The sequence below is a fragment of the Podarcis melisellensis genome, assembly GCF_964234715.1.
Source record: "Podarcis melisellensis genome assembly, chromosome: 14".
In the NCBI taxonomy this organism is placed as follows: Eukaryota; Metazoa; Chordata; class Lepidosauria; order Squamata; family Lacertidae; genus Podarcis; species Podarcis melisellensis.
The window spans coordinates 2764357-2790683 of NC_138546.1; the positions used below are offsets into that span (position 1 = coordinate 2764357).

Sequence of the window (26327 nt, forward strand, 5' to 3'; positions counted from 1 at the left end):
TTGCAAAGGTTAAATATACACACAGCATTGTCTAAAGATTAGGAAGAAGCGGCTTTTGTAAACTGTTGTTCTCAGAAAGGGCTGGCCTCGGGAAGCAGACGCAGCCATTGTGCCGGCAGAGGCTTTGCCTCCTCGTCCCTGAAGCCCTTTCAGGGATGCTCTCCAGCTACACAAAGCAGCCTCTGTAGTTTGGCAAGGGAAAGATGTTGCATTTCAAAGCAAACAGGTGAAGATGGTTACGGGCCCATCCAGCCAGGTCCCTTAGTGAGCACTGGGGTGTTTTCTGGGGGGGGGGTGCACCCTCAAAACTTTAAGGTTGCGCACACAGCATCTCTTGCAATCCATGTCTGCTTCGCAGCTTCCCCTCCCCGCAAATGGAAATATTCAGAACGCATAGTGTCAGGGTTTCAGGGAGAGAAGGGCAGATGGGGGAGGAGACAGAGAGCGAGGGGGAAGAATCCCAGAGAGACGAGGAGGAGGATGACAATGACCAAAGGTCGTCCGTGAGTCTGTCCAGTGAGTCAGAGGACTCCCAAAAGGGAGCCCCCCTGGTCAGACCAAGGGGACCTCAAGGGGGAAGCAATCAGGAGCAGGGGAGCGAGAGGAGAGCCCCCAGTGAGAGTGGGAGATCGGAGCCGGTTTCTCCGCCGGAACGGAGTGAAGGGGGTGGAGTTACCAGTGTGTCAGAGGGAGCAGAGCAAGAAGGAGACAGGGGGAGGAGATCGGAGCAGGACGCTCTGCCGGAAGGGGCAGAGAGTAGCACCGGGAGCAGTGTAGCGGTCGAGAGAAAGGTCAGGAGCAACGTACGCGCGCCAAGTTCAAATGTGGAGGCGCGCGGAAGTGAGGAGAGCCCTGGGGAGGAGCCCGGCCCCAAAGCAAGAAGGAGGGGGGCAGAGGCATCAGAGGATTCAGCCTCGGGCGAGTCCCGGCGGGGGGGAACCCAGGGGGGCAGAAAGACCCTGCGGAAGAGGAAGGAGAGGAAGAGGTGGTCCAGCACAAGCCTCTTAAACTGGTGTAGGGGCAGTACGGATTCAGAGGGGACTTCAGCGATCTAATGTTACAGACGTGGAGCCACGGAGATGGAATGTAAAAGGAGCAATGATCTTCAATAAAGACTTTTGTAAATAAACTGGATTGGACTTGGGTCTCTTGTGAGCTGGGACCAACGGGTGGCTCTGACACATAGGTTTCAATTTTTTTACTTACTTTTTACTTAGTTCATAAAATTTATACAGTGGTACCTCTGGTTATGAACTTAATTCATTCCGGAGGTCCGTTCTGAAGCTGAAACTGTTCTTATCCTGTGGCACACTTTCACTAATGGGGTCTCCCGCTGCACGCACGCCTCCGACGCGCAATTTCCGTTCGCATCCTGGGGCAAAGTTCGCAACCGGGAGCAGCTACTTCTGGGTTAGCGGAGCTCGTAACCTGAAGCGTTCATAACCAGAGGTACCACTGTATTCCGCTTGATTGTAAAAAAAGGGAAAAACCTCAAAGTGGTTTACGAAAGGAATAAAACAATAAAATCAAGCAATTTAGACTGTCAAAAATATCAATAATAATAATAATAATTTATTATTTATACCCTGCCCATCTGGCTGAGTTTCTCCAGCCACTCTGGGCAGCTCCCAATCAAGTATTAAAAACAATACAGCGTTAAATATTAAAAACTTCCCTGAACAGGGCTGCCTTCAGATGTCTTTTAAAAATAGGAGAGCTACATATTTCCTTCACATCTGAAGGGAGAGTGTTCCACAGGGTGGGCACCACTACCGAGAAGGCCCTCTGTCTGGTTCCCTGTAACCTTACATCTCGCAATGAGGGGACCGCCAGAAGGCCCTCGGCGCTGGATCTGTGTCTGGGCTGAACGATGGGGGTGGAGACGCTCCTTCAGGTATACTGGACCGAGGCCATTTAGGGCTTTCAAGGTCAGCACCAACACTTTGAATTGTGCTCGGAAACATACTGGGAGCCAATGCAGATCTCTCAGGATTGGTGTTATGTGGTCCCGGCGGCCACTCCCAGTCCCCAGTCTAGCTGCCGCATTCTGGATTAATTGCAGTTTCTGGGTCACCTTCAAAGGGAGCCCCACGTAGAGCACGTTGCAGTAATCCAAGCGGGAGATAACTAGAGCATGCACCACTCTGGTGAGACAAAACACGCAACAAAGTCCAAACACACCAGCATTCCAGATATTTGGGTAGGCTTGTCTTAACAAAAAAATGTTTTTAGCAGGTGCCGGAAAAAGCAAAGCAAAGGCACCCATTTGATGTCAGTAGGCCTTTTCGTGGCTTTCCAGTTTGGTTGCAATTTGCTTTGGGTTGCCTTGGGCAAATTTAATAAATAGATAGATGATTCCGTCGTAGGGCAGCCTGATCTTGTGGCGACTTTAGCTCGCTTCTTGGTGGTGCAGCCACTCCCACGTACTTCCTGTTAGTGCCGTTTCGGTGGAAACGAGTGAAGGTTTAGCACGGAGATTACATCTTTTATGCTTTAAAAACAACAACAGGTGATGGGGCAGAAGGTCGCCTGGGGCCCCGTGGGACTCTGGCACTAGGAGAGCTGGCTTCCTTGCTGTTGCCGCTGGATTGGTTGGCATTTAAGGAGCTGGTTAGAGGTTGCGTGGCCATCTGCTGGGATTTTTTGGTTAGACTAGATTTCCTTTGGGGATCCCTCCCGAATCGACAATCCTATGAGTCTATGGAAAGCAGGAGGGGGTGGGTGCCTTTTGCAATGCTCCGTTGACACAATAAGAGTGCATTTGTGGCAGATTCATATTGGACCATCCTCACACCTTTCTGCTCCACGTCATTGTCACCTGGAGGGGAGTGCTTGCTCTATAGCTCAACAAAAACAACAACACTAGGACATTTACTGATTGGAAACCAAGCAGTAGGGCCACCCCAAAGCTCTTTGCAGGTGCAAATAATATTGAAAGGGGGTTCGTTTATTACTGCCCTGAGCAAAAAATTGAAAAATTAACAGATGAACAATGAAAAGGACATCTGGAGAGGCCCTTTCTCAGGTTAAGCCCCACTGAATTTGCTGAGGCTCACTTAGAGGGGAAATGCAGACGATTGCAGCGGACTTTTCCCTTTGCCTTTACAGATGATGATCTTAATCTGCCCCATTTTGCAGCCTGGATATCTCCCCTGCTCGCTCTCTCTCTCTCTCAAAAAGTGTTCATGTCAATGGCCTGCCTGTCACCCATTCTCATTTTCGGACGCTGCTGTGAATGTGTCGGTTTACAAAGTGTTTCTCCGACTCGAGGCTTGCCACGTCCCAAATAGGGGAAGTGTGAAGAGCTTACGTGGAAACTTTGAAGCATCCTCTGATTCTTGTGCTGTAAATGAGCGGGTTTTGTTTCCTTCTGGTTCATATTTTGTAACCTTTTCTCCGTGAGGCATTAACATATGAAAAAAGATGGTTAAATATTTGTTCGTAAGGCAGAATGAACCCCTAGGCTCCCGTGATCATATTAATCTCAGATTAAACTGAAGGTTGGGGAAACAATGCTTCACTCACAAAATACTGTTACGTGTTTTGGAGGGGTCAGTTTGGACGATACCTGAGGGTCCCTTCCAGGCCTGAGCCAGCCAAACCAGTTCCTTTGTTAAGGGAATGGGGTTGCACTAGATGACAACGATTCTATGATTCTGTGAATGGCTTTGGCTGGCCAGTTGGGTTCTGCTAGATACCATATCCAAAGAGGCTGCTCTGTTGCCATGGAGACAAATGCACGGGGCCTTTTCCCACCACACTTACAGGACACCACGTCATCTGAGGATGGAGAGCATGGGCCAAGTGAGAGCTGTGTATGAAAGAGTTGTATCTGTGGGTTTGGATGATGCTGGAAGCTGCAGAGACAGAGACATGCCTTGCTCTGTGTCAGACCCATTTGCCATGCCGAATGACCTCCCTCAGGCAGAAGCCTGGACAGTGTGGATGGAGCTCCTGGGCTGCCCAGGTGACTAGATGCTCCTCTTGGCCTCACTGATGGGGTCCAAAGGAAAGCAGAGCATGATGTTTGGCACCAGCTGGGCTGCAGGATTGGCCAGAATTACTCCTGAGCCTTTTCTTCTCCCAAAGATGTTGCAGGAGGCAGCAAAGGTTTAGGATCAGAGTTTTCCTTCTCCTAGATGGGCTCCCGTCCCAGGGGGACGAGAACACCTGCCCCTCACTTCCCTTTACAGCAGTGGTAATACAGCAGTTGCTAATCCCCTCTACAGAGTGGGTAAGGGGTGCAGGTGGCACTGTGGTCTAAACCTCTTGGGATCAGAAGGTTGGCGGTTCGAATCCCCGTGACGGAGTGAGCTCCTGTTGCTCTGTCCCAGCTTCTGCCAACCTAACAGTTCAAAAGCACACCAGTGCAAGTAGATAAATAGATACCGCTGCAGCAGGAAGGTAAACAGCATTTCCATGCACTCTGGTTTCCGCCACGGTATTCTGTTGCACCAGAAGTGGTTTAGTCCTGCTGGCCACATGACCTGGAAAGCTGTCTGTGGACAAATGCCGGCTCCCTCGGCCTGAAAGCGAGATGAGCGTCCCAACCCCATAGTCGCCTTTGACTGGACTTAACCATCCAGGGGTCATTTACCTTTACCTTTTTTACAGAGTGGGTAATAGTAATAGCAGTAGTATTAGTAATAATAGCAATAGTAGTTGTTGTTTTAATGGTTTTCTGGCCTAGCCCTCCTTCCATAGACTTCAAGTATCACTTTCCTGTGAGTTTTCAGCCATCATTGCCCCATATTAGGCAGTCATCTGTTCTATCTTTCTGTCCACATACTGTACTGAGTTATCCATTATTTCTGCCAGCCTTGCTGTGGTAGGAGAGGAATCTGAATTAAGCCATCTCAGTTAGAGAAACCCAGTGGCCGTTGCATAAAACAGGGGAATCAAAATCCAAATGTCCGGAAGAAAGCAAAATAACTAGGTATTAAAGCAACTAGGCTATTCGCTGCGGGCAAACAGCGGGGAGATATTGGCAGGGATAGAGCTGCATGCTAAAGAATGCCAGGGAGGCTGAGAGGGATCCTTCTGCCTCTTGCCCAGTCACCCAGGTGGGTGGGCAGAGGCCACAGAGGTTGGTGTGCTGGTCCCGGGGGGAAGGTTACTGTTGGCTTAGTCAAAGTCCGGTCCTGGGTCACTAGCCTGGAAACAGTCCACAAGGAGCGGGGCGAGGTCCGAAGCAGGAAGCCGGGCGGGGACAGGAACACTGGAGGGTCAGGTCTGGGTCCGGGCAGGAGCAGGAGCAGGTACTCAACAATGTTGCTCCCACAACCTGGGACCAGGCTGACTGGCCTTTATCTTCTCTGAGGCCAGGGGCGGTCCCGGCCCCCAGGAGACCCGACTCTCTTGGCCTTAAGACGAGCACTCCTCCTGGGAGAAACCACTTCCCTCCGCCTCTCTGCCCTAAGCCTCTGCAGTTCAGGAGAGGCTGGAGAGTTACTGGACCCAGGGGGAGACTCTCCTTCCTCTGGCAGGGACGGGAGAGGTGCACCTGTAGGCACTGTGTCCTTAATCACCTCTGGAGCCAGAGTGGAATCACCTGGTGCTTGCTCCTGAGGATCCGGCACAGGTGCAGGCGCTTCAGATCCAAGGCCCTGCCCCAGTTCAGCTGGCCCTGGAGGCGGGGACTCCTGTGCAAGCTAGGATTCCTCCGGTTCAGCCTCTGAATCGGATTCCCAGGCCATCACAGTTGGGGTGCAACTCAGCCTGAGCAGGGATACAAAATAAATTGTAGGGAATACATCAGGGTTTTTAAAACAACCTGAAATTATGCAATAATTTCTTTGCAGTAAGGGCTATCAGAAGGGTCGTGGGTGGCGCTGTGGTCTAAACCACAGAGCCTAGGACTTGCTGATCAGAAGATTGGCGGTTCAAATCCCCGCGACGGGGTGAGCTCCCGTTTTTTTGGTTCCTGCTCCTGCCCACCTAGCAGTTCGAAAGGATGTCAAAGTGCAAGTAGATAAATAGGTACCGCTCTGGCGGGAAGGTAAAGGGTGTTTCCTTGTGCTGCTCTGGTTCACCAGAAGTGGCTTAGTCATGCTGGCCACATGACCCGGTAGCTGTCTGCGGACAAACGCCAGCTCCCTCAGCTTATAGAGCGAGATGAGCACACAACCCCAGAGTCGTCCGCAACTGGACCTAATGGTCTGGGATACCTTTACCTTTAAGGGCTAACAGATCCACCGCCAGCTAGAAAAGCAGGATGTCCCCCCCCCCGATTAGAAAATTAAAATCCAGATATCAGCCTGTGCAGAGGTTCAGTATGAGCAGTTGGCCAGAGACGTATGCATATGAGTCATATGCAATGAAATCCAATGTGATCGGCTCCTTTACTCCCTGATTTTTGCATTGTTATTGTTATTAACCCCAGTCCTGCTGATAACTTCATCCAGTCCCATTATGGCTGACACACAGCCAACCGGATCCCGGCAGTGGGATTGGACAGAGGAGCCCTGGTGCAGCTGCAAAGCTTGAAGCACACGTGATAAGATATGGAGGAGCACCTCGCCACATTCACTGTGCTTCCTCCAGTTTCCTCTTGAGTGACGGGTGGGGAGGGCTCGTGCTTCCTCAGAGCCCCAGGAGAGCAGCTGGGACCATTGCAACAGAAATTCACCAGAACTAGGCATCCCCTTAGAGCAGTGGTGGCCAGACTTGTCCTTCCGGCTGGGCCCAGATGTGGGAAGGGCAGCAGCTGGAATTGCTGCTATGCCATCCAACAGGTGAAGGCAGGGGGGTTGTGGCTCTTTGCTTCCCTTCCGCCTCCTCTGGGGCCTGCAGAAGGAGGCGGCCGCAGAGTGGACTGGACCATTTCAGACGGCGTAAAAAGGATGCCATTTTTGAAGAGTTTCCCCAGGCCAAGGAGGAGCCCTGTGTCAGCTTCAGGCACAAAGACTTGCATGTTTCCGCAGGCATTTTATGAGGAATTTTCATTGTTCGTATCTTTGCATGCTTTTATTTCTTGCTTCCTCATTTTAAAAAGTTCACAGTTCAGTATATAAAGACCTTCAATAAAACAATAAAACAATTGGCTGGTAAAAGAAAGAAAGAAAGAAAGAAAGAAAGAAAGAAAGAAAGAAAGAAAGAAAGAAAGAAGGGAAAGGAAAGGGAAAAGAAAAGAAAAGAAAAGAAAAGAAAAGAAAAGAAAAGAAAAGAAAAGAAATTCACCAGAACTGCTGTTCAGCCATCCCAGGTCCTCAATACATACAGCTCAGGATTGCACCCCGGGGGGGTCACTTAGGTGCTACTAGCGCAGAGGTTTGACTTTGCCCCCAGAGGTGCACTCCATTGCCTCTCGTGACAGACGGATGCCAAACAAGCAACTAAAGGCCCACCTGCTTTCTCTCCCCACCCAAAGTCCCGAACACAGTAACTTCTCCTCCTAGGACAGTTGCTCTTCCAGGCCCCAGATAATTTGGGCCCTTTAAAATCCATCTGAAATGCTGGTCATCTTCACCTTTCATGGCTTTTCCATTTTGTCTGCTTTAACAAGGCTGCCTTTTTATCCGGGACGAAAACTTCTGTGTTTCCTGAAAGCAGATCCATTTATTTATGTTTGCCATTTTTATCATACCTTTCCTTCAAAGAGTCCTTAATACCTTACAAGGTCCACCTCCAATTTCATCTTCACAAGAACCCTGCTCCAAGTTCACCTAGTGAGCTTCACAGCCGAGTGGGAATTTGAACCCAGATATCCCTGGTATCGAACTGGCACTGCGACACCACAGATAGGCTTGGGTTGGCCAGCATGGTGTGGTTGTTAGAGTGTCAGACCAGGGTTCAAATCCCCTGCTTGGCCACGAAGCTCTCACTGGGTGACCTTGGGGTTCAGTCACTGCCTTTCAGCCTAACCTACCTCACAGGGTTGTTGTGTGTATTCAGTGAGGAGGAGGAGAACCGTGCATGCCACGTTGCACTCCTTGAATAAAACGATGGGATAGAAATGCTTCATGGCTGAGTGCGGACTTGATTTATTATTATTATTATTAATAATAATAATAACAATAATATATTTTATTTATATCTCACCCTCCCCAGCCAACGCCGGGCTCAGAGCGGCTAACAACAATAAAAGTAACACAGCATTCTAAAATCAATTCATTCTATAATCAATTCAAAATCAAATTAATGGCAACAATTGGGCTAGAGTTCTATGAGGATTACAGAAGGAGGGGGTCAGACTGTGCCTTGGCCAAAGGCCTGGTGGAACAGCTCTGTCTTGCAGGCCCTGCAGAAAGATGTCAAGTCCCGCAGGGCCCTAGTCTCTTGTGACAGAGCGTTCCACCAGATCGGGGCCGCAGCCGAAAAAGCCCTGGCTCTGGTTGAGGCCAGCCTAACCTCCCTGTGGCCCGGGACCTCCAAGATGTTTTTGTTTGAAGACCGTAAGTTCCTCTGTGGGACATACCAGGAGAGGCGGTCCCGTAGGTACGTGGGTCCTAGGCTGCACAGGGCTTTAAAGGTTAAAACTAGCACATTTCTATGTGCTTTGCATTCAAATGAATTGCAAGGCGGCTTACAAAAATAAATAACAATAACATCATAGAATTGTAGAATTGGAAGCGGCCCCGAGGGTCATCTAGTCCAACCCCCTGCAAAGCAGGAATATGCAGCTGTCCCAGGCAGAGATCGAACCTGCAACCTTGGCGTTATCAGCACCATGCCCCTAGTAATTCACAACTATGGCATAAAACATATGGACTAATTAACAAATCGTCAGTAAAACAATTACAATCTAAAAACGCTATTAACAAAACAACTAAAAGAAAGAAAGAAAGCCAAACAGCACAATTACAACAAAAGCCACATTATCGCATTAACAAAGCACTACGGCATTCATAATCTATAAAACAATATTAACAACATCAACAAAACAGCAGCCAAAAAATAAACTAAGCACTGTTGAATTCATGCACACTCCCCACATTCCCATGACTCATAATCTTTCACTCTGTTCTGCTCATTAAAATGCACATGCACATAATGTTCGTGGCAGCAGCTCTCTTCTGAAGGTGGGGCTGGAGGTGGGGCAGCGCAGGTGAAAGCAACCCCCCCCCCCCCACACACACAAAGTGGCAAACAGAGTCTCTCTCCCCTCACAGTTCTTCTATGGAAACAGTTGCCTTATGAAGGCTCCTAGGACTGGAGGATCAGCCAAGGCAGGTGGGGAAAGCCATTGCCTGATGGCCAGCATAAAGTCTTGCTCCCCTCACCCAGATCTCCCAGATTGCCCTCGAATACCCTAACCACTGTACCACGCTGTCCCACACTGGCGTGTCTCCTACTGACAATTCTCACCTTGTTACTGATCACAGGCAGTGCCGGATTTACATATAAGCCAAACAAGCTAGAGCATAGGGCCCCACTCTCTTGGGGGCCCCAAAAAAATTAAAGGGAAAAAAACCCTAGATGTACATTTTCAAAATATAAGATTAAAATAAAATAAAAGAACCTGCAGTGTGTATTTCACTATTAATATACTACTTCTTGTGGAAGACAGGAGTGCCTGGCGTGCTCTGGTCCATGGGGTCACGAAGAGTCGGACACGACTAAACAACAAATACTTCTTCTCAATTATATTTCAGTTCAACAATTACTTTGATAAAATACATATTTTGTTATGCGCAAATGGCTTTAGATACCTGTTAGGTCCATAAATTACCATATAGCATGTATTCAACACAAAAAAGTGACAATTTGTTGTTGACAAAGGACAGCTGGACATATAAAGGGCCCCATTACCTTCAGTAGCTGAGGGCCTCATCAGACCTAAATCCGGCCCTGGTCACAGGCAGAGGAATTGGAGTGCATGTGATGAAAGATGGTAGTGAAAGAAGCCTTTACTGAAAAGTAGAAGGACCCCAAAGTGTTAACCCAGCTACTGCAGAAGTGTGTCCCCATGACACTTTTTGTTTGCGTTTTATGCTTGAAGTTTCAGTGCCTCTGCCCATCTTCTCTTCCACAATGACTTCATTAGCAGCAAGCTGCTAATTAAATTCCATATTTATGATTGGAAAATAAAACCATTGGACCCTTTGAAAATAGATTTTTACGACTCTGAGCTGTGGCAGCTGACTCAGCAATTAAGGGTGTGCAAAGCTGGAAACTTAAAGGCTTCCATGAGGAAGATAAACAGAATGAGAAATGACAGACGGAAAGGCTTGTCGGAAATCCCACCTCATTTCTGGGCTGTGTTAATTTTTCAGCCAAAAACAAAAACACAAAAGCGTCGTGTTGTGTGTGTGCTTTCCTCAACACCCTGTGTGGCTCAAGAGATCAATATCAGCCGCTTCTACAGAGGGCTTTTAGGGGTAGCCGTGTATTGCTATTCTAAGACAGCACCAAAAACTCCCCCTACAGAACTTGATACTGGACAGGACATTCAGCCTGTTGAGAATCTTTCACTGTTTGCAGGGAGAGGGCAGGTTTCTAGACCTCATGATTGCAACAATATGCAAACAAGTGTGTGGGTGATATCTGCTGTAATCTCAGAAGATGGATAAGACTTCTGGAGGTTGTAGGCAGCACCTCGGTATCCTCCTTCATTGTGTACTCTTCCTCCTGATTAGCAAAGCCAAAATAATTATGCAAAACCATTGTCAGTATTTGGAGTCAGCAATAAAAAAATCCCACTGGTATCAGTGAAGTTACTTCTTCATTCAAAGAAACCAAAATAGTGCAGGCCTAGTGATCCTACCAACTCCTCTCAGTAGCTCTTGCCCCAAGGAGGCAGCTGCGAGGACTGAAGGTCTTCCCACAGTCCCCTCCTCTCCAGGGTTTCTTTCCAAGCAATCTGAGACTTTTTTCTGTGAGCAACCAATCTCTCTTCTGCTCTTTTCATGTGTCTGTTGGTTCTGGGAGATCACGGGAGGAGAGCTGGTCACAGCAGGAAGGGAAGATTCCCCGGCTTCTGCAGCAGTCTGTCTCCATTCTGCTTCTTCGCCTCTGAATCTGGACTGCTCTCTGCCCCAGCCTCTTCCAGCTCACTCAACCCTGTTGTCTCTTCAGATGATGATAATAATAATAATAATAATAATAATAATAATAATAATAATAATAATTACTTATACCCCACCCATCTGTCCCGGTCTCCCCAGCCACTCTGGGCGGCTCCCAACAGAATATTAAAAACACGATAAAACATCAGACATTAAAAACTTCCCTAACAGGGCTGCCTTCAGATGTCTTCTGAAAGTCATAGAGTTGTTTATTTCCATGACATGACGGGAGGGTGTTGCACAGGGCAGGCGCCACTACTGAGAAGACCCTCTGCCTGGTAATCTGTAACCTCACTTCTCACAGTGAGGGAACCGCCAGAAGGCCCTCGGACCTCAGTGTCTGGGCTGAATGATGGAGGTGGAGATGCTCCTTCAGGTATACTGGGTTGAGGCCGTTTAGGGCTTTGAAGATCAGCACCAACACTTTGAATTGTGCTCGGAAATGTACTGGGAGCCACTGTAGGTCTTTCAGGACTGGTGTTATATGGTCTCAGCAGTCACTCCCAGACACCAGCCTAGCTGCCACATTTTGGATTAGTTGCAGTTTCCAGGTCACCTTCAAAGGTAGCCCCACGTTGAGCGCATTGCAGTAGTCCAAGTAGGAGATAACTAGAGCATGCACTACTCTGGCGAGACAGTCCATGGGCAGGTAGGGTCTCATCCTGTGTACCAGATGGAGCTGCTAGACAGCTGCCCTGGACACAGCTTCCGACACCTCCTCCTCCCTGCCTTCTATCTCTGATCACTCATCGTCATCCCACCACCAATCCCCTGACTCTGAGCCTTCTTCCCCTGGGGGTTCCTTTTGGGGTTCCCCAGATGGTCCCCCCCTCCACTCTCTGCATCCAGCCAGTCCATGGCAGCCGTATACAAAGGCAGAATCAATTATGCAAAATAAGAGGAAAATGTGGACGTCGGCTTAATTTGTAGGAACTGAGCTTTCCGTAGCACCAGTAGCATAGTGGTAAATTCAGAAGCGCAGAGTCCCTTCACAGCCACACATCCCCCTAAGATTATACAATAATCATCATAAGGGGTGCATTGCAGTGATCGGTGCAGATCTCTTTGTGTTCCCTTTCTACTGTTTTCTATGCATTTCCATGGGCAAATGATTTTGGTGTGCTCCAATATCTTATCTCAGAGTGACTTAGGTTGTCTTTTCCTTGAAGTTCCATTGCATGTAAGAGAACCTGCACACCGTTCTCTTGAAACTGAAGCACTTTGTGTTCCTAAATGCTTAGCTTTGGAACATATTGTGGACTCCCCTTGCTCAGACATCAGTCATGGAATGCTTCAGCTGAGATTCCTACATTGCAAGGGGTTGAACTTCACAATTCTATGATTCTATATAGTACAACTCCTTGACGTTCTTCCTTTGTGACTTCTCCAGAGTGATCCTAGGAGCCCATCCTAAGTGTCTGGCTCCAGTCACACCTTCTCAGTGGCTAAAAGGCTCTCCTTACAGTCTGATTGGCCAGTTCAGGGATCCTGGAGACAGAGACCCTGCTGCAGATATAGAATTGGGTCTTCAATCCCTCCACCCCCACAATCCTGAACTACAACACCTCTGCTTAGCACAGAATTTGGATTATTTTTGCACAGTTTCGGGGGTAGTTTGTTTCATTATCACACCGAATCTATGCTTGCAATTTCTCATTATGGAGGATAGGATGGTTCTTCTTTGTCCCTAACTACAATTCTACGATTCTATGATTCTGTGAAAATGGCTAAAATGGAGGCAAAGCTTATGAGTTTCATGAAGGGCACTCCAAATGATCAAGCACCAATTCCTGAACATTTAGACAGCAGTACTTTGCTTTCTTGCTGTCTCAGTGGGGATGGGTGATTTTGTCAATTTCTATTCTCTCAGGTTCTCATTTTTTCCAAACCTAAAACTTGCAGCAATTTACCATGGAAAAAAAATCCTGGCGAACATTCACAAGTGTTTTCGTGTAACTTTCTCCTAATAAACACATTTTTGCATGCCGTTTTGACTAAGATACACATTTTTGCAATGCAGCTTTCCCTAAACAGATGCAATTTTTAATACTACTTTCATTAAGGTGTGTACGATTTCCCCTAATCTCTGTATTTTTGTAGACAGCTCCTGGAAAACTGCAATGCAGCATTCAGAGAACTGTGGATTTCAAATGATGGCCGTGCTTCAGTTTGTGTGTTGCTTTAGTAGTTTTGAAACAGATAGTTTTGCCTTTAAATGCAAACTGAATCAAATTCCTCCCCCATCGCACCCCTCAGGCAAATATCAGGGGAGGGGGTGTGCAGTTGATGGTCTGGGGGTCAATCTTCCAGGTGCTGCTCCTCCCCCCATTAAACCCCCTCTCTAGGTGTTGAGGACGCTTTCTAGCTCCCAGATAAAACTTCCTTTCTGGTTTTCCCCTGGTAAGAGGAACCACGCTGCATTGCTGCAAGCTTCTCTCTGCCTCTGAACAGAGAAGAAGGGGGAAGCAAGGCTGGCCCCTGCCCCCCCCCACCGCATGCTAAATATAGGCACCAGGTTTGCAAAGGCCAGCAATGGGTGGGTGGCTGGTTCCGGAAGCACGTTGCACCGTTCCACAGCAGTGATGCTTTCAGGGGTGCAAGCAGAGCAAGAGAAAGGAGACCAAGATGGTGGGACAAAACAAGAGCGGTTCTGCCGCTGAGCTGGTTTGAAAAGCTCCAAAAGCGAAGCCTTTCTCTTGGACTGCTCTCCGGCAACGAGGTGTCTTCCTGCAAGGTTCTAAGGTAGGCCCTTAAATTGACTCAGCTCCTATGTGGAGAATCTCTGAAACTTTAGAGAAGGAGTCTAGCTGCCTCTTCTCGCTGCCCTTCCAGACGCTGTCGGACTCCAATTCCCAGCAGCCTCAGCACCCCAGCATGGGCAATGGTCAAGAGTGATGAGAGAACACCCAGCTTCCCATCCTGGTCTCTGCAGGACCTACAGGTGTTCAGCATCTGCAGGAATGTCTTGTGACGCATTCGCTGACTTATTTTGTGACACTGCCCAAAATCGATGGGCACCCTTTGAGGGACCTCCTCTGTTCTCTGAAGTTAGGTGGATGGTGAACATGGAGGGAGAACCTCTCCCCTGATGGTGCCCCATCCATGCAATGTCCTCTGCAGAGGTGGAGGGATGTGGGAGGAAATTTGAGCCAGTTCTCAGTTCAAGCTGAATTTAGCAAATTCGCTTCTCAAAGCAATATAGAAACTGAAGCAGCGCTGTCCCTCAAAATTTGCACTCATCCGAAATTTGCTGTGCAGTTCTCCAACCCAAGGATGTTTACAAAAATGCATATATTAGTGGGAGGTGTGCAAATATATATATATATATGAATACTTCAGCAAGAATGTTAGGAGAAGTTGCTTTAAAAAATGTGTGGACTAGTGATCCAAAAAAAGTGTTCATTTGGAGAAATTTGCACTAAAATGCTGAAGAATTTTCGTGATAATTTTTCCCCATTTTTTTTTTTAAGTTAACCACTAGGGGAGGTTGGAAATAAATAACCCCAAAAAAGGACCCTCTGGGTGTATGAAGTTTATACTCTGTAAGCACAATTGTGCTTTTTTAAGGTTCTTTCCACAATGTTGCTGAATGTACACAGGACATGGAGCCAGCGGGCATTATCCTCCTCTCTAACCGCACCCCTCCAAGAAAAATCCATGCATACACACACACACACACACACACACACACACACTCAGTCCAACCCAATATAGTACTGTGGTACCTCTTACAAACACTTTGGGCTACAGACTCCGCTAACCTGGAAGTAGTACCTTCGTTAAGAACTTTGCCCCAGGATGAGAACAGAAATTGCATGGCAGCTGCAGCAAGAGGCCCCATTAGCTAAAGTGGTCCCTCAGGTTAAGAACAGCTTCAGGTTAAGAATGGACCTCCGGAACAAATTAAGTTTGTAACCAGAGGTACCACTGTACCTGGACATTATAGTGTCACTTAAGGATTTAATTTGGTCTGCAAAGTGACCCCCCCCCCCGATTTGCACTTCCTGGACTAACAGGTGGATTAGAACACACACGCAGGCTGTGTATGCAACATGCATTTAGCGTACATTTAAAGCAGAGGGCTCTCCTCCAAAGAATCGTGGGAACTGTAGTTTACTCCCACAGAACTACAATTCCCAACACAACAAACTACAGTTCTCGGGATTCTTTGGGTGGGGAGCAACACATTTTAAACGTATGGTGCCACAGTCACCCTTCAGTTTGCACACCTCTTTTAATTTTGAAGAAGAATCCTCAGCTCAAAAGTTGCAATCATTTTTTGCAAATTTCAGGATGCAATTGTGTGCCAAAAATGTAAAATTCTGTGTGATTTCTTTTTTTTAATTGAAATTCTCTGATCCAGAAATGGGGAGGGGGTGGACTTAGAAAGAAACTCTTGAAAATTACACAGACCCCGGATAGATCCATCCGCTTTCTGTGTTGCCCTCCCACAAAACCAAGGTCAGGCGCTAATCAGCCCCAAAGATGAACCTGACCATCCTGACATTTGGCCCAAAGTCAGGACAGGGAAAGAAACCAAGCGCCGCAGCTGTTTGCTTTTGTTTGTCTTTTCAGCAAGAGGGCTGGGGAAATGGCAACAGAGGATGTCCTGGAGGCCAATGCAGTGTTCAAAACAGCAAAAAAAAGTCCAGCTCCTTGCAAGCGTTTGCCTTCTGTTGCCTCCATAACCATTGTCTTCCCCCACCCCTCATCATTATGCGTAACAACACGGAGGGTGTGTAGATTAAAGCCTTTATTAAATGCCAAGCTTTCATCTCCTTTCTCGCGACTTCTGAAATCCCTTTAAATAGATGCACTAAATTCCTGTGGTAAATTATTGAAATTATTGTGCCATTACTTTGATTTGCATGCTCTGAGCTAACACTAATCCTGAGGACGCCAAGATCCATCTCAGGACCCTCGTTCTCTTTTTATTTCCACCCTCGGTTTTTTGTGTTTGTTTTCTCTTGATTCCTCCTCCCTTGGCCCACCCCACCCACAGAGTCTGATTCCCGATTCTTTCTGTTTCCACCCATCCTTTTACATTTGGATGCTCAAAGCTCCTTGTTTCAAGCAGGATGAATCTCAGGGAGGCAGGAATGTGCCTCAAAGCGGCATCAAAGTCTACCATCCCTGACCTGTGCACATATATCCATCCCTTGGGAATCTCTCCCTGACCCCACTTCTCCATGCCACTCTGAAGAGCTTTTGCCCGGCTGGCATCTGCCCTTGGACTATGTTAGCGCATCTTCCTTGAACAGATGGAGGATGGAGAGATGCATGTGCAAAAACCTCTGGCTTCTGTGTGGCTGGCATACAGCTCACTGCTCAGAGGAAACTGCGCACAGGTGAGCATCACATCCAAGACTCTGCCCACTTTTGCTCAAGGTTGGCATCCATTGGGAATTGTGCATCTTTGTGGGTGAAGTCAATCCATTGGAAGGTTGCAGCACCTGCTGTGGCTGTAGAGACCGACATGGGAGAGACATGTTTAGTTGTAGCTGGGGCAGATGCACCACAGTGTTTCTCCTCTCCATGCTCCTCCCAGCGATCATTCCTCCCAGTACGTTTCCAAGCACAATTCAAAGTGTTGGTGTTGACCTTCAAAGCCCTAAACAGCCTCGGCCCAGTATACTTGAAGGAGCATCTCCACCTCCATCGTTCAGCCCAGACACTGAGGTCCAGCTCTGAGGGCCTTCTGGCGGTTCCCTGGAGGTTACAGGGAACCAGGCAGAGGGCCTTCTCGGTAGTGGCACCTGCCCTGTGGAACGCCCTCCCATCAGATGTCAAGGAAATAAACAACTATCTGACTTTTAGAAGACATCTGAAGGCAGCTCTGTTTAGGGAAGTTTTTAATGTTTGATATTTTATTCTGCTTTTAATTCTGCTGGGAGCCACCCAGAGTGGCTAGGGCAGGCATAGGCAAACTCGGCCCTCCAGATGTTTTTAAGACTACAATTCCCATCATCCCTGACCATTGGTTCTGTTAGCTAGGGATGTTGGGAGCTGTAGTCCCAAAACAGCTGTAGGGCCAAGTTTGCCTATGCCTGGGCTATGGGAACCCAGCCAGATGGGTGGGATAATAATTATTATTATTATTATTATTATTATTATTATTATTATTATTATTATTATTATTCCTCTGGTCATTGCTATGGATGCACAGCCTGATTGTAGTCGTCTCCAGGCATGTAGTCGTCTGCATGGCAGGGCTGGTGCTCCCAGCCTTCATTCACATCATGTCTGCAGACATCTTTGTAACACAGAGTTGGTCTGCCAACTGGCCTGGTGCCGGAAGCCAGTTCTCCCTAGAGCACATTCTTGGGGATGCTGCCATCTTCCATTCTGCAGACATGACCAAGCCAGTGTAGACGTCGCTGAGACAGGAGTGCGAACATGCTGGGAATGTGAGTTTGGGAGAGCACATCTTTGTTTGAGGTTCTCTCCTTCCATGTGATACCCAAAATCTTCCTGACGCAGCACACGCGGAAGTCATTGAGTTGTCCATGACTCCCTACCTTAAAGCAGTGCACTCAATACACAAGCCTGGTAGACCTTCATCATGGTTTGGGTCATTAGCGTCACATCCTCCCAGACCTTTTTGGAGAGGAGAGCCATTGCCGTAGGTGCCTTGCAAATCCACTTGTCCAACTCAGCATCGATGGAGAGGTTGCCGGTTATGGTGGAACCCAGATGGACAAAATTGTCTACCACCTCAAGCATTGCCAGTAATGACTTGAGGAGTTTGAGCAGCTTCCTGACCCTGAATGAGCCTCTGTAGATCTTCCTTGGAGTGCTCTTTCAAGGCTACCTCATCTGCAAGCAACATCTCTCGGATAAGGATCTGCCACACTTTTGTCTTGGCGTGAAGGCGTGCCAGGTTGAATGGACCCCTGTCAATCCTCAAATCAAAGCATGTGCTGCCTTCAGTCAAGCTGAAGGCATATGAGACCACCAGAGAGACAAAGATGCCAGAGTTGGGGCTGGAATACAGCCCTGTTTCACAGCACTCTTTCTTTCTTTCTTTCTTTCTTTCTTTCTTTCTTTCTTTCTTTCTTTCTTTCTTTCTTTTTCTTTTTAAAATATTTTTTATTTGGTTTTACAAGCGTAAAGTTAGAACAACACCAAATAGATATCCACATTTAGAGATTTCTCTGAATCTCTAGACTTCCTCCTATCCCCTTCATGGGTCTTATTGTCAATGTTTTCAACTGCACATTATTTCATATTCCATATTTTGCATCTGTCCATATTGTCCCTAATAATTGTTACATTACAAGTGTTATTGAAATCCTGCTAATGTTTCCATCTGCTCACAGTGGTCTCCTAAATAAGTTATATTTCCCCCCCCCCCATTATTTCTTAAAGCTTTTGTCCTCTTGGTTCCTGAGCTTTTCGGTCAGTTTTGCCATTTTAGCATAGTCCACCAGCTTGGTTTACCATTCCTCTCTGGTCTTCACTTTGTCTTCTTTCCATCTCTAGGCGAGTAAGATCTGTGTGGCTGTTGCTGCATACATAAAAAGTCTTTTCTGGTCCTTTGGGATATCGGTACCTACAATTCCTAATAAAAAAGCTTCTGGTTTTTAAAAATAAAAGTTATTTTAAACATTTTTTTCAAATGTCCGGCCCCCCACAAGGTCTGAGGGACAGTGGACCGGCCCCCTGCTGAAAAGGTTTTCTGACCCCTGGATTAGGGGCTGCATCCTGGAAACGATGCCTTATGAGGGACGGCTAAGGGAGCTGGGCATGTTTAGCCTGGAGAAGAGGAGGTTAAGGGGTGATATGATAGCCATGTTCAAATATATAAAAGGATGTCACATAGAGGAGGGAGAAAGGCTGTTTTCTGCTGCTCCAGAGAAGCGGACACGGAGCAATGGATCCAAACTACAAGAAAGAAGATTCCACCTCAACATTAGGAAGAACTTCCTGACAGTAAGAGCTGTTCGACAGTGGAATTTGCTGCCAAGGAGTGTGGTGGAGTCTCCTTCTTTGGAGGTCTTTAAGCAGAGGCTTGACAACCATATGTCAGGAGTGCTCTGATGGTGTTTCCTGCTTGGCAGGGGGTTGGACTCGATGGCCTTTGTGGTCTCTTCCAACTCTATGATTCTATGATCCCAGCCCCATCCAAGGTTCAGAGAGCAGTGAAAACAGACATTTCGGGCTTTAGAAACCAACAGCTTGAACTGACAACCAACACAGCTGTTTTAAAGCAGGAGTCATATTAAATCTTAAACAGATCTAAGCAGTGGAACTTTCCGTGTCATCTTCCAGGACAGCCTCGCGCATTGCCATAATCCAGGCTGGAGGTCACCAGAGTGTGGAGGACAGTGGCCAGGTCATCGGTGCACAAAAAGGGGCCACAGCTGTCCAGCCAGCAGCAGTTGGGGGGAATGTTGCCCACAGACCAATTGCAGACACCTCTGGGTCCAGGTCCCCCCTTGAAGAACCCTGTGTGCATGTGAGCGGACACTGCTTGCTGATGCTCTCAAGATTGTGCATGTGTGAACTGGTGTTGAGCCCATGCGCACCCACCTGCATTGACCATACAGTGCAAATTACTAGATGTTACTCTGTTGAACTCAGGTTCACCCCTAAAGCCAAGGTCACTCCCCATATCATGTGTTTGCTGCAGTAGGTTTCTGAAACTGCTGGAAGCCACAGGAGGGAGAATTGCTCTTGTGTTCAGATCCTCCTTGCTGGTTTAGCCCTGGGGCATCTGCTTGGCTGCTGTGAGAACAGGATGCTGGACTAAATGGGCCTGATCCTGCAGGATCTTCTGATGTTCTTATAATAGCTGTCAATGTTTCCCTTTTTTTAAAGGGAAATTCCCTTATTTCGAATAGGATTCCTCGCAATAAAAGGGGGAAGTTGACAGCTATGGTTCTTATTATGAATTAGGAGGGAATTATATAGTTTTGTGGACTACAGTGGTACCTTGGTTCTCAAACTTACTCCGTTCTGGGCGTCAGTTCAACTCCTGAAACTGTTCGAACACCAAGGCATGGCTTCCGATTGGCTGCAGGAGCTTCCTGCACTCAATCAGAAGCCACGTCGGACATTTTGCTTCCCCAAAACGTTCGGAACCCTTGTGGTGTTTGGGAGCCGATTTGTTCGGCAACTAAGCCCTTGGAGAACCAAGGTATTGTATGACTGTATTTCTTAATGAGATGCTTTCCTTGTTGATTATTTAGATTTTGTTATATTTTGTAACTTGTGAATTATGTAATGTTCTTCTCCTATTTTGTAAGCCACCTAGAGCCAGTGGCGTAGGGAGGGGGCAGAGGGGGTGGGCCGCCCCAGGTGCCACTCTGGGAGGGGTGACAAGATGGCCCCTGCCTCCCCCCAGCTGTAGAGTGGCCAAGGACGCCCGCAGTCTGTAAGGGCGCCGCTTGCGCAGCGTCCGTACGGGCTGCCGCTCTCATGCGCCATCCATGAGTGGTATCTCGTACGGCCGCCATGCGCAAGCGGCATCCCGTATGTGATGCGGTGCATGTGCAGTCCGTACAGGCTCCGCCGCCCTGGGTGCCGCTACTTCCTAGAGCACAGTTTGTTGTGGAAAGGCATCATGCAAATAAATGATGAGGATGACTTCCATTTGGGAGTGGTAAGATTTTCCAGCAATAAAGTTGGGGCCTAGTCCATACCTTCCAATGTTCCACATGAAGATAGGGAGATTTTATTCTAAAGCAAGTGATGGTGTGACCACATTTGGAATACTGGGTGCATTTCCAGTTGCCTCGCCTCGAAATGGATATTGCAGAGTCGGCAAAGATTCAGATCAAGGGGATGGAGGAAAGGCAGAAGCATTTGGGACTTTATAGTTTAGAGAAAAGGGAACTCAGAGGCAACATGATAGAAGTTTGCAAAAGTATGCAAAGCATGTGGAAATCAGATAGAGAAAAGTTTCTCCCTCGCTCATAACGCTGGAACTTGCAGACAATGAAGGTGAATGTCGGAAGAGTCAGGATAGATAAAAAGAAGGACTTCTTCATGCTGCACATAGCTACGCTATGGAATCAGTGCATACGGGAGCTGGTCCTTTGTCTCTTTCTGTTGCACTGTCAATCATCCCCCTCTGCTTTTCTCCTCTTGTTCCATTGCTGTTAAAAGTGCTACCGTTTTTGAATGTTTTGTTTTTAAAAAACGTCTCTCTGCAAAAACCACAAGCAATGCAAGGCTGGCAAATTTTGCTAGGTGCGTTCACACTTGTGTCACATGTTAAATGTGGAAGCAGATGTCCACATTGGCAAAGGCCGTGTTTGCCACCACCTCCATTTTTCAGATACTTATCAAGTTGTCAGCGAGGGTCAGTGCTGCCACTGTTCCATATGCTGCCGGAGCTATCTGCAAACTCAACTAATGCACGAATTCCTAAACTTTACTGTGTTTGCATCCACTATTCTGATTCACTAATATTCGGGAGCCTTCCGTTTTTCTTCTGAATTTTAAATGTGGCTCCTTCTGCACTCCAGTGCAGCTGTACTGAAGGTACAACTTGGCTGCCAAGATAGCTAGCTGGAGAGTTTGTGCCATGCCACACATCTGGTGAGGCAGTTCTAGAGACATAGAGAAAGCTCAAACCTAGTACAGTCGTACCTTCCATTCCGGAAGTCCATTCGACTTCCAAATTGTTCGAAAACCAAAGTGCAGCTTCTGATTGGCTGCAGCAAGCTCCTGCAGCCAATCGGAAGCCGTGGAATCCCCGTCGGACGTTCGGCTTCCAAAAATATTTTGCAAACTGCAACAGTCATTTCCGGGTTTGTGGCATTCGGGAGCCAAAACGTTCGGGAACTAAGCTGTTCCAAAACCAAGGTACAACTGTAGTCTGCTATTTAGCAACATTTCCCCTTCTGCCTTGCCATTCAGTGCAGCAGCACTGGAGTGCAGAAGGAACTGTGTTTGATGTAGTAGCACCAGAGTGCGGAAGAAGCTACACCCAAACTCCAATCAAAGCCTGACGCTGTTTAAAAATAGATTAGAAACTGAAAGTGTACTTACATTATTGTTTAGCTCGAAAAGCGTAACTAACATCCTGATCGAAAATGCATTTACTTTGAAGTAAGTCAATCTTTGCTAAATCCAGAGGCTACAAATCTATCTAGTCTCATTAGGGACATGAGTGGGTGAACCAGGAATACTGTATAAGACAACATTCTTATTCTTTTCTTTTCTTTTTAAAAAGGTGATGTGCACGTCTTTCTTGATAATTGATTTTGGAGAGACTGGGGACATGCGGTACCAGTTGTTTCTGGGCACACCTGATGGAAATACTCAGAGGTTGTGCAATAACATTACAGGAACTCATGTGCAGGGCCGGATTTAGGTTTGATGCAGCCCTAAGCTTCTGAAGGTAATGGGGCCCTTTATATGTCCAGCTATCGTTTGCCATCAACAAATTGTCGCTGTTTTTGTGTGTTGAATATATGCTATATGGTAATTTATGGACCTCATAGGTATCTAAAGCCATTTGCACATAACAAAATATGTATTTTATCAAAGTAATTGTTGAACTGAAATACAACCAGTCCTTGCAGAATGTAGGCAGCCTATATATAGAAAGGAGCAAACCAGTGATATTTCAGGGAACAGGCTAGCAGGCCAGGCCCATTATTACATCACAGGAGCCTACACAACACAAAACACTGTTGCTGTATGTAGGTTTTATTTTATTTGTTTTTTATCTTACATTTTGGAAATGTACATCCAGGTTTTTTCCTTTAATTTTTTGGGGGCCCCCAAGAGAGTGGGGCCCTAAGTTATAGCTTGTTTAGCTTATATGTAAATCTGGCACTGCTCATGTGCAGCTTCGGTACAATTCCATGTGTTTTGCACAGGAGTTCTTCCCTGGGGGATTTCTGCCCTGCAGCTGCAATGCAAAACATCCTTAAGCAGAAGGAGGGCTCATAGAAGGAGCCATATCTGCTTGACAGAGCGCATGCTCTGCACTGTGCCGTATCCTCTGGGTTTGGAAAGGCTCCTGCATGAGGGAAACCTTGCAAGAGGTCTGCCCTAAGACTAGGAAACAGCAGGAGCCAGGATAAGATTGGTAGCTGCGTTGATTTACCAAATACACGGTTTAGCACTGAATTGAAACAAGCAGCAATTGGGTTTTCCGTGGATTGCTGTTTGTTCCGATTCAGCACTAAAGATCAGGCTTTCCTGGAGAAAGCGGAAGGGCAAAGGCAAAACTGTTCAGACCCATGAACGGCACAAACAGAAAGCCGTATGGACCCCTGCTTTCTAGGCACAAGACAAACCCTAAGTGGGAACCTCCAGAGGCAGAGGCAGCCTATCTGTAAATACCTGGCACTGGGAGCGAGCAAGTGAAGACCATTGCCTTCGTACCACTCCTGTGAAACAAGATGTTGGATTAGATGAAGTTTTGATCTTTGATCTGATCTGCCAGGGCTGCTCCTACTGCAGCTGCGGAGCTACTCCCTGCTTTGTTTAACAAGGCTTACAACTGAGGAAAGCTATGCGGTTGTTAGACCGGGATAATTATTCCAGAGTGGGTGCAAGCAAGCTCTTAGTGGGATGGTTAAGCTGACGGGTGCTGCAGCAAACCTGTTTGCTGGTGGCATTGCATAGAATTGAAGGTTTCAGATCACTGCCCAAACCCTCTTTTTTATTAAAAAAAACCAACACAAAACAACAACTAAAAAAGTATTAAATTAGCTTGTGGTATCATTTCCTGCCCTTTTCCTGTCTTCATCAGTCTGCTTCATTAGCATTTTGCCACATTGGGGTGGTTTCCTGTGGAGGCGGAACTTCGCTCTATAACTCCAAATAATTTACAGAGAGATATGAAATACTTTTGCTGTTCTCTTTAATAAGGCCGAGAGCAAATTCTCACCGGCATCTCTTAGGTATATGTGTTTGGGCAATTCTCCCAGTTAATGATATAAAGCATTCATATTTATTAGGTGTGGAGTCAATAGAATTAAATTCCATGCCAAGATCTATACAGGAACATCTCCAATTTAGCTTTCTGGTTGTTAAATCACGGCCGTGAACCAGCCATGTAGTACTCTGTGTGACCACATACGTGCCTTTATGTTGTGTTTTCGCTGTGACCCACAGCCCTCTCCTTTTTAATTTTGCTGCCCTTGAGCTGCCTGTGGAAGAGGCGATGGTGCAATTGCCCTGTAGCTTTTCCACCCCATTTTCTGTTTTTTAAATACAGCAGGCCCCAAAGTGACGCGGGGGTTACGCTCCAAGGGTCTGCACAGGGCCGGATTTAGGTTTGATGGGGCCCTAAGCTATTGAAGGGACGCAGGTGGTGCTGTGGGTTAAACCCACAGAACCTAGGGCTTGCCGATCAGAAGGTCAGCGGTTTGAATCCCTGCGACGGGGTGAGATCCCGTTCCTCGGTCCCTGCTCCTGCCAACCTAGCAGTTCGAAAGCACATCAAATTGCAAGTAGATAAATAGGTACCGCTCCGGCAGGAAGGTAAACAGCATTTTGGTGCACTGCTCTGGTTCACCAGAAGCGGCTTAGTCATGCTGGCCACATGACCCAGAAGCTGTACGCCAGCTCCCTCGGCCAATAAAGCGAGATGAGCGCCACAACCCCAGAGTCGTCTGCGACTGGACCTAATGGTCAGGGGTCCCTTTACCCTTTAAGCTATTGAAGGTAATGGGGCCCTTTCTATGTCCAGCTGTCCTTTGTCAACAACAAATTGCCACTGTTTTTTTGTGTTGACTATATGCTATATGGTAATTTATGGACCTATAGGTATCTCAAGCCATTTGCACATCTCGCCATGCAACAAGTCCATGCAGAATGTAGGCACCCTATATATAGAAAGGAGCAAACCAGTGATATTTTAGGGAGCAGGCTAGCAGGCGGGGCACATGACTTACATCATAGGAGCCTGCACAACACAAAACACTGTTGCTGTATGTAGGTTTTATTTTATTTGTTTTTTTTATCTTACATTTTGGAACTATGGTTTTTTTCCTTTAATTTTTTTTTGGGGGGGGCCAAGAGAGTGGGGCCCTAAGCTATAGCTTGTTTAGCTTATATGTAAATCTGGCACTGGCTCTGCACCTGTGCAAAGCCAGGAAGACCTCTGTAACCGCCCTGCTCACATGCGTTTGACCATCTCTGCCTTACTGGACAGGTCGTGGAAGGTCTGTGGAAGGTTGTGGGTGGCTCCCACAAGAAGCAAGGTGGAGGGCTCAAAAACTCTTACCTTGTTAGGTTTTGCTGCCACAGAAAGAGTTTTAAGCCCTCTGCTTTGCCTACTGGGCTCTTTAAAGGTTGTATGAGATCTCATGCGGCCTTCACAAGATCTCGCGAGATCTTGGATGACACCTTCCAACCATCATTCCCACTCCCCAATTCTCCATTTATTTATTTCCACCACCCACACAAAGCTTCAGTTGCATAAGTAAATGTGGTCTAAACCACTGAGCCTCTTGGGCTTGCCGATCAGAAGGTCGGCGATTCGAATCCCTGCAACAGAGGCAGGAAGGTACATAGTGTTTTCGTGAGCTCTGGTTTCCATCACGGTGTTCCGTTGCGCCAGAAGCGGTTTAGTCCTGCTGGCCACGTGACCCAGAAAGCTGTCTGTGGACAAACACCGTCTCCCTTGGCCTGAAAGCAAGATGAGCGCCGCAACCCCATAGCTGCCTTTGACTGGACTTAACCGTCCAAGGGTCCTTTACCTTTACCTATTGTATCGTTGCCCATGTGGCATGTGAAACACAAGAGCAGTCAAGTACCACATTCCTAGAGTGAACATGTTTACACATGGGGAGGAATGTTTATCCAGCCAGCAGGTAAGCTTCCTGTTTCCTTCTAGGCTGGGACAGATTTCCTCTGCATGTGACTGGAGGTGGGTGTGGCCTCACTTGTGCAGGTACCGACAAAAGCACAGGGCAGGGCAGCCATCTCTCTCTTTTTTACTACATGCATCAAAGAAGCAACATCTGCTTAGCCAAAGATGCTGGACAGAGGGACTGTCTCCTTATAGATAGATAGATAGATAGATAGATAGATAGATAGATAGATAGATAGATAGATTCTTTATTGTCATTACACAAGTGCAACATTGCACAAGTGCAACGAAATTGGATGCCATCCCTTAAAAACAACAAAAGCAAAACAACAACAACAACCAAACAAACCCCCTTCCAGCCACACCCACATCCACACCCATCAAACTCCCAGGTCACACTATTGAGTTACAGCATTCAAAAAGGCCACAGCTCTTGGGTAGAAACTATTTTTCAGTCTATTTGTCCTTGACTTGATGTTTCTATATCTCCTGCCAGAAGGCAGTAGTGCAAACAGACTGTATCCCGGGTGAGATGAATC

General features: G+C 47.2%; 1 protein-coding gene across 4 annotated transcripts in view; it reads left to right on the forward strand.

Moving 5' to 3' along the window:
- The window catches only part of CARD11 (caspase recruitment domain family member 11), a 313312-nt gene that overhangs the window by 12071 nt on the left and 274914 nt on the right, over positions 1–26327 (forward strand). The window contains exon 1 of one of the 4 annotated variants that reach the window (XM_081889079.1): positions 13651–13748. The exons of the other annotated variants lie outside the window; for them this stretch is intronic. The gene's annotated coding sequence lies outside the window, so the exon portion shown is untranslated. Of the gene's footprint in view, positions 1–13650; positions 13749–26327 lie in introns of those variants that run through there. 4 annotated transcript variants of the gene reach the window in all.